Raw genomic sequence first — 12,439 nt, 5'->3', positions numbered from 1 at the left:
AAATAACACTTTTTTAACGTTTTTTAACTACCACATTTTCAACGTTGTATATGTAACGTTGAATAAGCGCTGTTTTATAAATAGCTTAAGTACGTTGAAAAAGCAGCTAATGTCTAACGTTGATAAACCTTCTACTTTGCGACGTTTTTACAGTGATTATTTGCGTACTTTTATTCAACGTTGAATAAACGCAACTTTTTGAGAAGATAATATAAGTTGTTATTTATACGCTCATTCAACGTTGAAATTGTGACGTTTAAAAAGCGGTTTATTTTTAACGTTGATGAAGCATAGATTTTGAATCGTCTTTAAAGTGGCTTTTTGCGTAAGTTGATTCCACGTTGAATAAACGTCTTTTTTAGAGAAGCTAAATTACGTTACAATTTCAACGCTTATTCAACGCTTAAATTTACCGCGATTTAGTATACAAAAACAAACATTGATTCAACGTTGAAAGCGCGTTGTTTTGTGACTGCAACGCTTTTTCTACGCTGCGACCGGTTTTCAACGTTGATTCAACGCTGACACGTTTGCTGGGTGAAGCTGCTAACCATTATATTAAAGAGGGAATCTGTCGCGAAACAGCATATAATTGTATCAATCAACACTTCACAGGACAGTGTTTACAAAAAGTTCTGGACGCCCATCATCGTGGACTCGAGGAAAAAATCAAAACTTTACAAGTTGACCAACAATCGAAAAGGTGTAAGTCAAAGAAAACTCGCACGTAAATTCAACGTCAATCAAAAAACAATTTGAACACAATTGGACAAAATGGACATTAAGTACCGTAAACGTGAAAAAAACACTCAAATACAATGATAGACAGCGTCTAAGGGCACAAAAAAGAAGCCGAAAACTCGTAAATCACCTCTATAAAAAACAGAGTGTTTTAATTTTAGAAACGCCCGATATTACATGAACGACAAAGATAAATGTCCAGATAATGTTCGTTTTGCGGGAAAAGAAAAATTTCCAAAAAAAATTCTTGTTTGGATAGCACTATCTGAGCGCGGAATGTCGAAAACACAATTAATTGGGCGTATCAATGCGTGTTTGAAAAAAATTGAGGCAACATTTTACAATCACTTATAAAGGGTATCAAGACAAAATTAGGATTAATAGCCCAAGAGGGAGTGCTATCGGTTTATAAAAAACAGTTTTGTTAAAATATATATTGTATTAACTTAAAAAAAATATTTTAAAAAATTTTGCTTTCCTTTCATTAAAAATACAAGGCTTTGATTTTTGTGGAACTAATTTCTCCTCACCCATAATACACCATATAATAATATACTATAACACGATGAAGAGGTATTAGTACCGATCGTTGCGGTAGTTAATGTTTGTTTTTACTTTTTTAATTTGATCATCTTTTCTTTTTTTTGTCTTTTTTTTTTTTTGTCTTTATAACAGTCCATTCATTTGGTCTATTTCTTTCTTTTTCACGTTTTTATATGCTAAACGAGTTTTAGTTTTTTATATTCAGCTTTTTTTTATTTCACATATCTTATTAACTCCATTTTTTTACAGTCATCTAATTTAAACTCTTTTTAGTAGTTATTGTTGTAGATGGTTATCTCATTGCTGTTTTTAGTTTTGAATTCGATTCAAAGCCAATCGCATCAATAAGTTGGTTTCGTTGGTTTACCTTTTCAATATCTATAATAACATCAATTGCATTTTTTTCGGTTATTTGGGTTATTGAATTGAATTCTGGTGTTTGTGTTTTATCTGTTTTCTTTTTTTTTCTTTGTTTATTTTCTTCAGATAAAGTTTTGATAATGTTATGTTTTTTTTTCAGAGTCTTTTATTGTGGTTTTAATTTATTCGGTAGTTTTCAATTCTTTTGATTCTTCCATCGCGTTGTCATTATATACTATATTTATTTTATTATCGACAACGATATTATCACCCTCCGTTATACTACAGTCAATTGGTTCTTCCATCGCGTTGTCATTATATACTATATTTATTTTATTATCCACAACGATATTATCACCCTCTGTTATACTACAGTCAATTGGTATTTGCAAATTTTCTATATCTATATTCAGTTATTTTGATTAGCTTTCTTTTGCCACTGGTTTTCGTTTATATCTTTATTGTTTTCGGTACACATTCTGCACATGTCTCGAACAAAAATGTTACACTTGCAGCACTCTTACAATACAGCAACACTGACGAGCAAAAAATTAAAGTTATTACAAATGCCATTAAAACATTTATATGAAGAAATTATATATTCTAAACAATTATTGGCAGCGATTAACTAAAAAGCATAAATAGCCAAAATTGTGGTTGGTAAAATGTAGAGAATACGAAACTTTACTAAAATTTACTAAACATCTTACTTAAAGCCGTTGTTTTATTTAGCTCATATGTTTAGATTTTCCTATTCTCTACTATTCTCTACTATTCTCTACTTGACAAAAAATATTTTTAATAAAAGAAAACTGATAGAAATTGGTCTTATCTCCAAGCTCTTTAGTCTTTACAGTAAATATAAGTATATATAATTCTTATAAACCATAATTTTTTATACAGATTTTTTACAAAAAAAAAAAAGAAGAAGAATTTAAGCAATAACAAGTGGCACAATCCTTTTCTAAGATCGTCAATCATTCAATGTTGCGGCAAATAGACGTGTTTTATTGCAAATAAGTTTTTTTTTTTTTTTTTACAAATTAAAAAAAAAGTTTTAAAAGTTAACATTTGTTATCAATTTAATTGTTAAATATGGCAGTTACCATTAGAGAAATAAGAAATATGTTTAAAGAAATGATCGCTGAGTATAAGAAAGACATAGAGTTACTAATAAAACAACAAGAAGAAAACGTTCTTAAAGTCATTAGTGCAAATGCAAAACGAGTGACAGACAACAAAAAACAGAATTAAATATTATCGACAGTATGGAAAAAATTTAATATAAAAGACTCGAAAAGGATGTATTTGATATAAAAGAAAGCTTAAATTTTCACAAAGAACTCATTGAAAAAAAGATTAAAAATAATATTGAATCTATCGAGAAAGAAAGAGTTTCTAAAAATGTAGCACACAAAAGTATAGAGTTTACCGACCTTAAAAATAAATTGAAGATCGGTCACGAAGAAATAGTCTCAGGATTAATGGACTGAAAGAAAACGAAAATGAAACATAGACGGAAAGTGAAACAAAAGTAATCAAACTGTTTGAACAGACTTTAGGGGTAATTAATGTTAAAATTAAACGTGCGCATCGCTGCGGACGCTAAGATGCAAAAAAACCACGTACAATCATGATTAAACTTTTTGATTACAAAGATAAAGTGGAAGTTTTAAAAAATTCTTTTAAATTAAAGGGTGAAAGTATTTTCATTAATTAAGATTTTTGCTACGAAACTAACGTAATAAGAAAAAAATTGAGAGAAAGAATGAAAAATGAAAGGCAGCTGGGAAAATTTGCATATATATCGTATGATAAGCTAATTGTGCGCAATTGGGTATCAAAAAAACCGTGCCAAGAAAGCAAGAGTTAAGTTTTATTGTTTTCTTTGCAATTTTGTGTTTATACAAATACTTTTTATTTTCTATTATTTTTATTTTATTTTATTTTTTTTAAAAACAAAAACAAATAAACAAAAAAATGGAGGAAAACTTAATAACTAAATTTTTTGATGGAAATATCATTCTCTGTGACAAAAATGACTCTGATAATTTTAATCAACAAATATTTGAAAGTCAATACTATACAGTTTTTGAATCTTTCCAATATCTACAAAAAAAAAAATTTATTTTCAATTTTAAACATTTATGTTCGAAGTTTAAAAAAAAATTTTGAAAACTTTAAGTTTTTGTTGGATGAATTAAAACGTAACTTTAAAATCATTTGTCTTACGGAAACTTGGTGTAAGTGTGGTGAAACAAATGCCCAATTTGAACTAATTAGTTACTCATCAGTTCACCAACCACGTAATTTTGGTATTGGTGGGGGCATAAGTATTTTTATCAACAACTCAGTTAATTAAAGTTTACGTAACGATCTCTGTGTGAATGAAATAGATTGTGAGCCATTATGTATTGAATTAAAAAATAACAACACAAAAAACATAATTGCAAATCATGTTTTTTTGGCTGGTGATCTAAACATTGACAAACAACGGTGATTGGAATCTGGTATTACAATCAAACGATGCTAACAACTCATATGATCTATTTCTAAGTCAATTCTGCAAGCAATACTAAACAGCGTTTCCTGAAAAACAAATTATTGTGAACACAAAAACAGTTATGACTCCATGGATGTCTAATGGGTTACTAAAATCCTCAAAAAGAAAACAAAAATTATGTGATAAATACTTATAAAAAAAAACATAAAAACGAAACGTCATATAAAAACTACAAAAATGTATTCGAAAAAACAAAAAGAATCTCTAAAAAGCTTTATTATGCAAAACTATTAGACAAAGCAAGCGGAAACACCAAAAAAACTTGGAATGTAATTAAAGAAGTAATTGGCAAAAATAATTATGCGAGAAACACTCTGCCAAAAAAAATAACAGTTGATGAAAAAAATATTTATAATAAATCAATTATTGCTGAATAAATAAACAGTTTTTTTATTAGTGCTGGTTCAAATTTGGCATCAAAATTTCCTCTGAATTCAACTTCATTTAAGTCTTATTTAAAAAATTACGATAAAGTTATGAATGAACCTAATCTTAAATTAATTGAACTGTGAACCGCCTTTCATAATCTTAAAACTAACAAAATTGCTAAACTTGATAAAATTAACGTTAATGTTGTAAATACTGTTTATGATATAATTATGATATAAACCTCTTTTGTTTCACATCTTTGATCTTTTTTTTAAAACAGGTATTGTTCCAAAAAAATTAAAAATTGCACAAATCACACCGGTTTTTAAGACTGGCGATGACTCTATTATTTCTAATTATAGACCTATATCTATATTACCGTGTTTCTCAAAATTGCATGAAAGAATAATGTACAACAGGCTATTTAATTATTTATCAGAAAACAATATGTTGTACTCAAAACAGTTTGGTTTTGAAAAAAAATGTTCCACTGAACATGCAGTAATTGAAATAGTCAATCAAATAACAAATGCATTATGTACTAACTACTTTACATAAGGAGTTTTCATTGATCTGTCAAAGGCTTTTGATACTGTAAACCATAACATACTAACAAAAAAATTTGAATATTATGGAGTAAAAAAATAATAATTTACTTTTGGTTCAAAAGCTATTTGACCAATAAAATGAAATTCATCCAGTATGCTCAAAAACAAACAATTCCATATGCTGTAACTTGTGGTGTCCCTCAGGGCTCCATTTTAGGACCCTTATTATTCTTAGTATATATAAATGATTTAAATTTAGCAATACACTTCTTAAATTGTATTCTTTTTGCAGATGACTCCAATCTTTTTTATTCCCACAGAGATATTAAAACACTTTTTGAAACATCTAACTGTCCCTAAATGTGGATAAAATCAAATTTATTTTATTTCATAATGTAAATAAATTAGAAAATATTTCCATTAAACTGCCAAATCTAATAATCAATAACGCTAACATTAAAAGAGAAACTTCAGTTAACTTTTTGGGCGTAATATTATATAAACATTTACGTTGAAGTGATTATACAAAAAGCATTGAAAGAAAATATCAAAAAATATTGCCATTATATATAAGGCTAAACCATTTCTAAATAATAAACCTTCAAAAAGTTTATATTTTTCTCTCATTCATTCTTATTTGATTATTGTAATATTGCATGGGCAAGTAAAAATCATTCAAAACTAAAAAAATTGTACAGTAAACAAAAACATGCCAGCAGAATATTATTTGGAGCTGATAAAATTGTACCATGCAAGTCTCTTCTGCGTATACTGGGCGCATTAAATATTTATAAAATAAACTTACATTAAGTTTTAATGTTTATGTATAAAACAAAAATAGGACTATCTCCTAAAATATTTCAGTCCTATTTTGAAAAAGTAGCGCATAAATACCCGACAAAATTTTCAAATAATAACTACATTGTCCCTAAATATAATTCAAAACAAGCTACATATTTAATTCAATATCGTGGACCCTATTTTTGGAAAAAGTTTCCTAACATTGCAAATACGAAAAAGGTTAGTATACATCAGTTTAAAAATGAATCGAAACAGGTGTTATTACTTATGGATTTTAATATATCCGATTTTGAATGCATCTTTTAAACTAAAGTTCAATTATATATAATATGTCTCAGAATTTATCAACTTTTTTTTTTGCTTGTTTGCTTTTTCATTATTTCAGTTATGGTGTTTCATCTAATCCTAAAAGTTATTGCTGAAATCTTAGTTCTTCAACATTTTACTTAACTATTAATGAGTTGTTTTTTATTTTACTTTTAATTAAATTGGTTTTAAATTAAGTACTCTTTTATTTTGAATTTTTTGTTCTTTATTTAAATATTACTTTATTACAATTAGTTATAAATTTTATTTTCATATTTTTCAACAAATACTTTGTATAATATACGTATACCCAATAAAAAAGCGCATATGGGATACGCGTGGATTTTTTCCATATGTAACCCTTGTGGGGATTATTATTTTGTCCCATGTGGGTTTCATATGGTAAATCCCACATAGATTCCATATGGTAAATCCTATATGGGATACATGTGGGTTTTTACCACATGTAACCCATATGGGGATTATTATTTTGTCCCATGTGGGTTTCATATGGTAAATCCCACATGGGTTTTATGTGGTAAATCCTACATGGGATATAGGTGGAAAATAGTACATGTTATAGATCTTAAATGCCACATATATTTTAATCCAAATGGTATAAAAGTAGTCAATACTAGACAAATGAAAGTCCGAATGCTTCTATGATAATTTTTAAAGTTCTTTTAATTTAAAAATTACTTAAATAGTAATTTAAAATTAATCATCGAAGCGTTCAGAGGCTTAACTTAATCTGGTATTTGCTACTTTATTCCATTTGGTATTCAAAATGTGTAGCACTTTTGATCTTTTACATGTGATATTTTCCACCTATAACCTATGTGGGATTTACCTTAAACTATTATAACGAAATTTTATAAAATTAAAAAACGTGTTGCAAAATGAATTTATTTTAAAATAAATGCTATTAATCAATACATCCAAAATGAATATTAAAAATATTTTTTTTTCTTTTGCGATTTACACGCCGTTTTTTGTCGATTGAATTAATTAAATCGCTTCTGCTTGCATAATACCAAGGTTTTTAGTATCTTCTAACTTTCTTCAAAAATTTAAAAAAAAAAAAAAATATAAATACAAATATATATAAGTATAAATATATATATATATAGAGAGAGACAGAAACAGACAGAGAAAGACAGAGAGAGAGAAAGACAGAGAGAGAGAGAGAGAGAGAGAGAGAGAGAGAGAGAGAGAGAGAGAGAGAGAGAGAGAGAGAGAGAGAGAGAGAGAGAGAGAGAGAGAGAGAGAGAGAGAGAGAGAGAGAGAAAGAGAGACAGAGAGAGAGAGAAAGAGAGCAATTTTAAAAAGGAACCTTGTTAGTCGAGCAATTTTAATTATTAGCCAGGTTGAAGTCATCAATGACTACAATATTTCACAAATAATTATTTCCTAATTTATTACTTACAATGACTAACGTATTATGGGTAATTGAACACATATTATGCGTAATGAGCGTGAACTCATGAGAAGAATCCTGAAAAAAAGTGATCAATTAGGATAAGTAGTTAAACAAAAAAACAAAAACAAAAATGTAAACACCTACTTTTTCAATGATGTAGACGTTGGGTGCAATAGCCACTGGATGCAAAAATCTTTTTTTTTTCGTCACACACACGGCCTTCTATAATAACAGGCCTCGACATCGCGCAAAATGCCGTAAAAACTGAAGGCCGATTAAACTTTCACTTTTACTTATATTGATATACTTTTATATTAGGTAGGGTGTAATTCTTTAGTAAAGACGAAAATATAAAAAGAAAACCAAAAAATTGTTAAAAGATAATCATATTTTTCGTATTTCAAATTTCATTAAGAATATTTATGTAATATTAAATAGTATCAATAACAAGCAGAACCATAACAAAGTATATATCTATATATTAGAAAGATAACTGTATTTTTAATTTTTTTTGCTAAAAATGGTAACAATAAAAATCACCAACAATAAAAAACACCAACAAAAGTTGATTCAAGCAAAACAAAAGTTTTATCAATATATCTCAACAGGGTAAATATTTACAAATCCAAACATTGAGAGACATATAGGCTAATGAGAAAATAAAAAACATAACAAGTAAATAGCATAATAAATTACAAAACTAATTTTCACATAAATTATGATAGCTTTAGTATTTTGGGAGTGGTAATTAGTGAGTAATTCTTTAGCAGAATATTAGAATATACTCTGCATTGTTTTTTTGTGATTTTAAATTTATATTTAGCAGCAATGAACTGAAACTGAGTAACACAAAATGTTCTGCATAAAGGGTCAGTAGCACCTTGAAAAAAAAAAAGCAAAATATTGACCATTAGACAAGAGTATCAGAAAGAATTTCAAGTCCGCCTCTGTTTAGGCTATACAGATAACTTCCATATTTATAATAATAATTGGTAGAATCATCATGATTTTTTATTTCGCTTTTTTGCACATAGCCAGCTATGTAAACTATAGCCTCTAATGTAGATTTATTAACTGACCTTTCAAGATCATGTATATTATCCAGAAGTTCTTTTTTATCAGTAGAAATATTTCTAAAACATATGTCACAAGTATGACAATCGATACCATCAAACAATCATATAAACTTTGTCGCATAGCAAAATACTCATATGCTCTACATATAATATCTGACGTATATAAAACTTCACCAACATTAACTTTTCTTATAGCATTAAGGTGTTCGAATAAAATATTTGACTGAAGTGAACTTTTTTTATTTTTTAAAAATCTAACTGCTTCAAATAAAGCTGATTTTGTTTTTATTAACTTTAATTTGTTTACAGCTAAAGATGAAATATTACAAGTTGTTCCATTATGGTTAGCTACAAATGAATAACCTTTGAAAATTACTAAAATAAATAATGGAACACCAAGTTTGTACATTTTTGATTGTATGTGTAAACTTTTTTTATTAAGCTGGAAAACAATAACATCGTTATTATCACTTAACAAAGATTGAATATCGTCAAATATAAGTTCATCCTCATTTAGAAAATCATTTAACTCATCTGGTAAAATACTTCGAAAACCGCTTGAAGTTACAGTTTTTCTAACTTTACTTGCTGGTGTGGCTAAACAACTAGGCGGAATATTTTTAAAAACAGATGGTGGGTTTAAAGGTCGTTGCTTCCCATATTTGCTTTCAAAAGGTGCTTCATTTGGCCAATGAAGTTGACATACTGCTGTATAGCCTGTAAAAATAAAACTGGTTCTTGGGATAGCTTCACTATATCTTTTTCTCTCCTCTAGATTCTTTGGGAATTTATAAATTGATATTTTTGTTGTAGTTGAGTATTGATATTTTTGCTGTAGTTGTAATTGATATTGTAGTTGTAGTTGTATAAATTGATATTTTTGTTGTAGTTGAGATAGTTTGACTTGCAAAGAGATACACAGCATTTTAAAGGCATTTTAATTATTAAAAAGACTTACCGTTAGTTTGACAATATTATTACCTTACAATGTAACGCCTTGAACCTTACAACGTTGTCATCTTGAAGTTGCGCTATCTAATTTATAAACCAATCAAATTTTAAAGATTTATTAAAAAAGCGTGAACACAAACTTTCGTCTAATGTTAAAAGATGAAAATGAAAACACAGTATTAGGAATTGGCCTACAGTTTAACAACTTTGTTGCGCGATGTCAAGGCCTGTTATTATAGAAGGCCGTGGACACACATAATATAATATTCTGAAACTAATAAACAAACATCTAAATTTCTATAAGTAAATTTATTCTTTGACCATTGCCTTCATATCCTATCTTATTTTCATATCATAATCTATTATGGTATTATTTATATAACATATCACAACAATATTATTAAATTTGTGATGTTCAAATATCATATGAACATTCTCTAACATGTTCATATGATATTTGAATATAGTTCATGAGTATATTATCTGCAAACAATTGACTGATGCAAGTTCAAATGTTGTCAAAAACCAAGCATGCATGCATGGGACACTGCAGTGTCCCACAAAGAAATGCTGGTTTGAAAGTCAAATTTTCTTTATTAAAAAAAAATTAAAATAGGGGGGAGATAGGGAGGTTTCTGTAACTTTTTTTAGGTTCCATAACTTTTAACTTTATATATAATAAGGTTCATAAAACTTATGGGACTTACGAAGTACATTGAGGGACAAAAAAAGGATATTTACAGAAACTTTTCAGTTTTTAATCTGGAGTACTACAGTGTAATTGGGAATAAAGCCTCTGGGTCCAGTATTAAAAGTAATATGATCTAAAGTAATATATAAATTAAATAAAATGCTTTAAAATGCATGCAGTTATACATATAACTCCTAATAGTTAACTATATGTATAACTAGTTATACATACAATTTATTAAATAAACTTACTTTTTAAGGTTATGCTTGAACAAATTAGTACTAATTAATTCAAATTCGAGATTTAGTTCAAGTTCAAGTTCTTATTTGTTCATTGTTTTTTCACTATTTTATATTTATTTGTTTAAATTTGTTAACTAGTACTAATTCTTACTACGGTAAAAATATTTATCATTGTTGAACGTGATTTTATTAGTAACTTAATTTTACTTTCAACATATTTTGACAACACCCTTTACATTTTAAATGATGACAGCTTTTCTATTGATGTTAAATTTATTACGTTTCAATAACTCAGATTGAATTTTAACTGAATTATTGTAAGCTTTGTAAGGGTTTGTTGTATATCAAATGGTGTTGTAAACAAAGTAAAAATAATATATATATATATATATATATATATATATATATATATATATATATATATATATATATATATATATATTATTTAGGCTATGGGATCATCCATAAATGATGCCAGTAGATAGAGGGGCAGTGTGAGTTTAACTATAATTGACAATGGGGAGGGGATGTTGAGACCAAAATAATGTCAATTAAAAAAAAAAGTAAAATATTTTATTTCAAAAAAAAGTAAAACAATTTATGGTAGCTATGAGCAGGTTTTAGAGGTATTTACACCAACAATGTGGTCTAAAAACTTCTTGCTTTTGTTGCTTAAAACTGTAGCGGATCATAGAAATAACAATTTAAATTCAGAAATTAGCTTGCTTATCTGAAAGATCAATTTATGTTTGTTTTTTTTACTTATAGTACTGTTGAGAATAAATGTATAATTGAACCAGAAAAAAATTGATGGTATATGCATTTTTTATATTATATTAATAATTCAGATATACCATCATAATATGATAACAAAAACTGACATCATTTTTAATGGGAGATGGCAAAAAATTGACTGAGTTTGATATAGGGTGAAGGTGTTCAATAAACATGTAATCTCCTGACATCATTATGCATAGATGACCCTATGATTTAGGTAAAATAAGTAATGAATTTCCCATATTTATCTTTAGAAAGTGTAAGAAAAAAGGATTGTTATGCTGAAAACCTACCTATTGAGCAAGCTTTGACCACTTATTTTATAAATTTGAGAGACAGAAGTGGAAGTGCGAATCGCAAAAGAACTAATAAAAATTAGTTATAAATACTATAATAATGTTAGTCTACACAGTTAAAATCTAAATTGATTTTAACTTTGTAGACTAACATTAATATAGTATATAGAAATAATAAATGAAGTTTACATGATTTTTATAATTTGTATTTATTTCCATTAATTATCAGTTAAGTGAATTGGAAAAAATTTGTGTTAAGTGATTTTCTACTAATATATATATATATATATATATATATATATATATATATATATATATATATATATATATATATATATATATATATATAAATATATATATATATATATATATATATATATATATATATATATATATATATATATATATAATTTTTACTTTATTTACAACACCATTTGATATACAAAAACCCCCTACAAAGCTTACAATAATTCAGTTAAGATTCAATCTGAGTTATTGAAACGTAATAAATTTAACATCAATAGAAAACTAGAGCTGTCATCATTTAAAATATAAAGGGTGTTGTCAAAATATGCTGAAAATAAAATAAAATTACTATTAAAATCACGTTCAACAATGATAAACATTCTTACTGTAGTAAAAAATAGTACTAACTGATAAATTTGAACAAATAAATATAAAATTAACAAAAACAATGAATAAATAAGAACTTTAACTTGAACTTTAACTAAATCTTGAATTTGAATTAATTGGTA

This window comes from Hydra vulgaris, chromosome 08 (assembly GCF_038396675.1).
Source record: "Hydra vulgaris chromosome 08, alternate assembly HydraT2T_AEP".
In the NCBI taxonomy this organism is placed as follows: Eukaryota; Metazoa; Cnidaria; class Hydrozoa; order Anthoathecata; family Hydridae; genus Hydra; species Hydra vulgaris.
Note: the sequence above shows the minus strand (reverse complement) of the source record.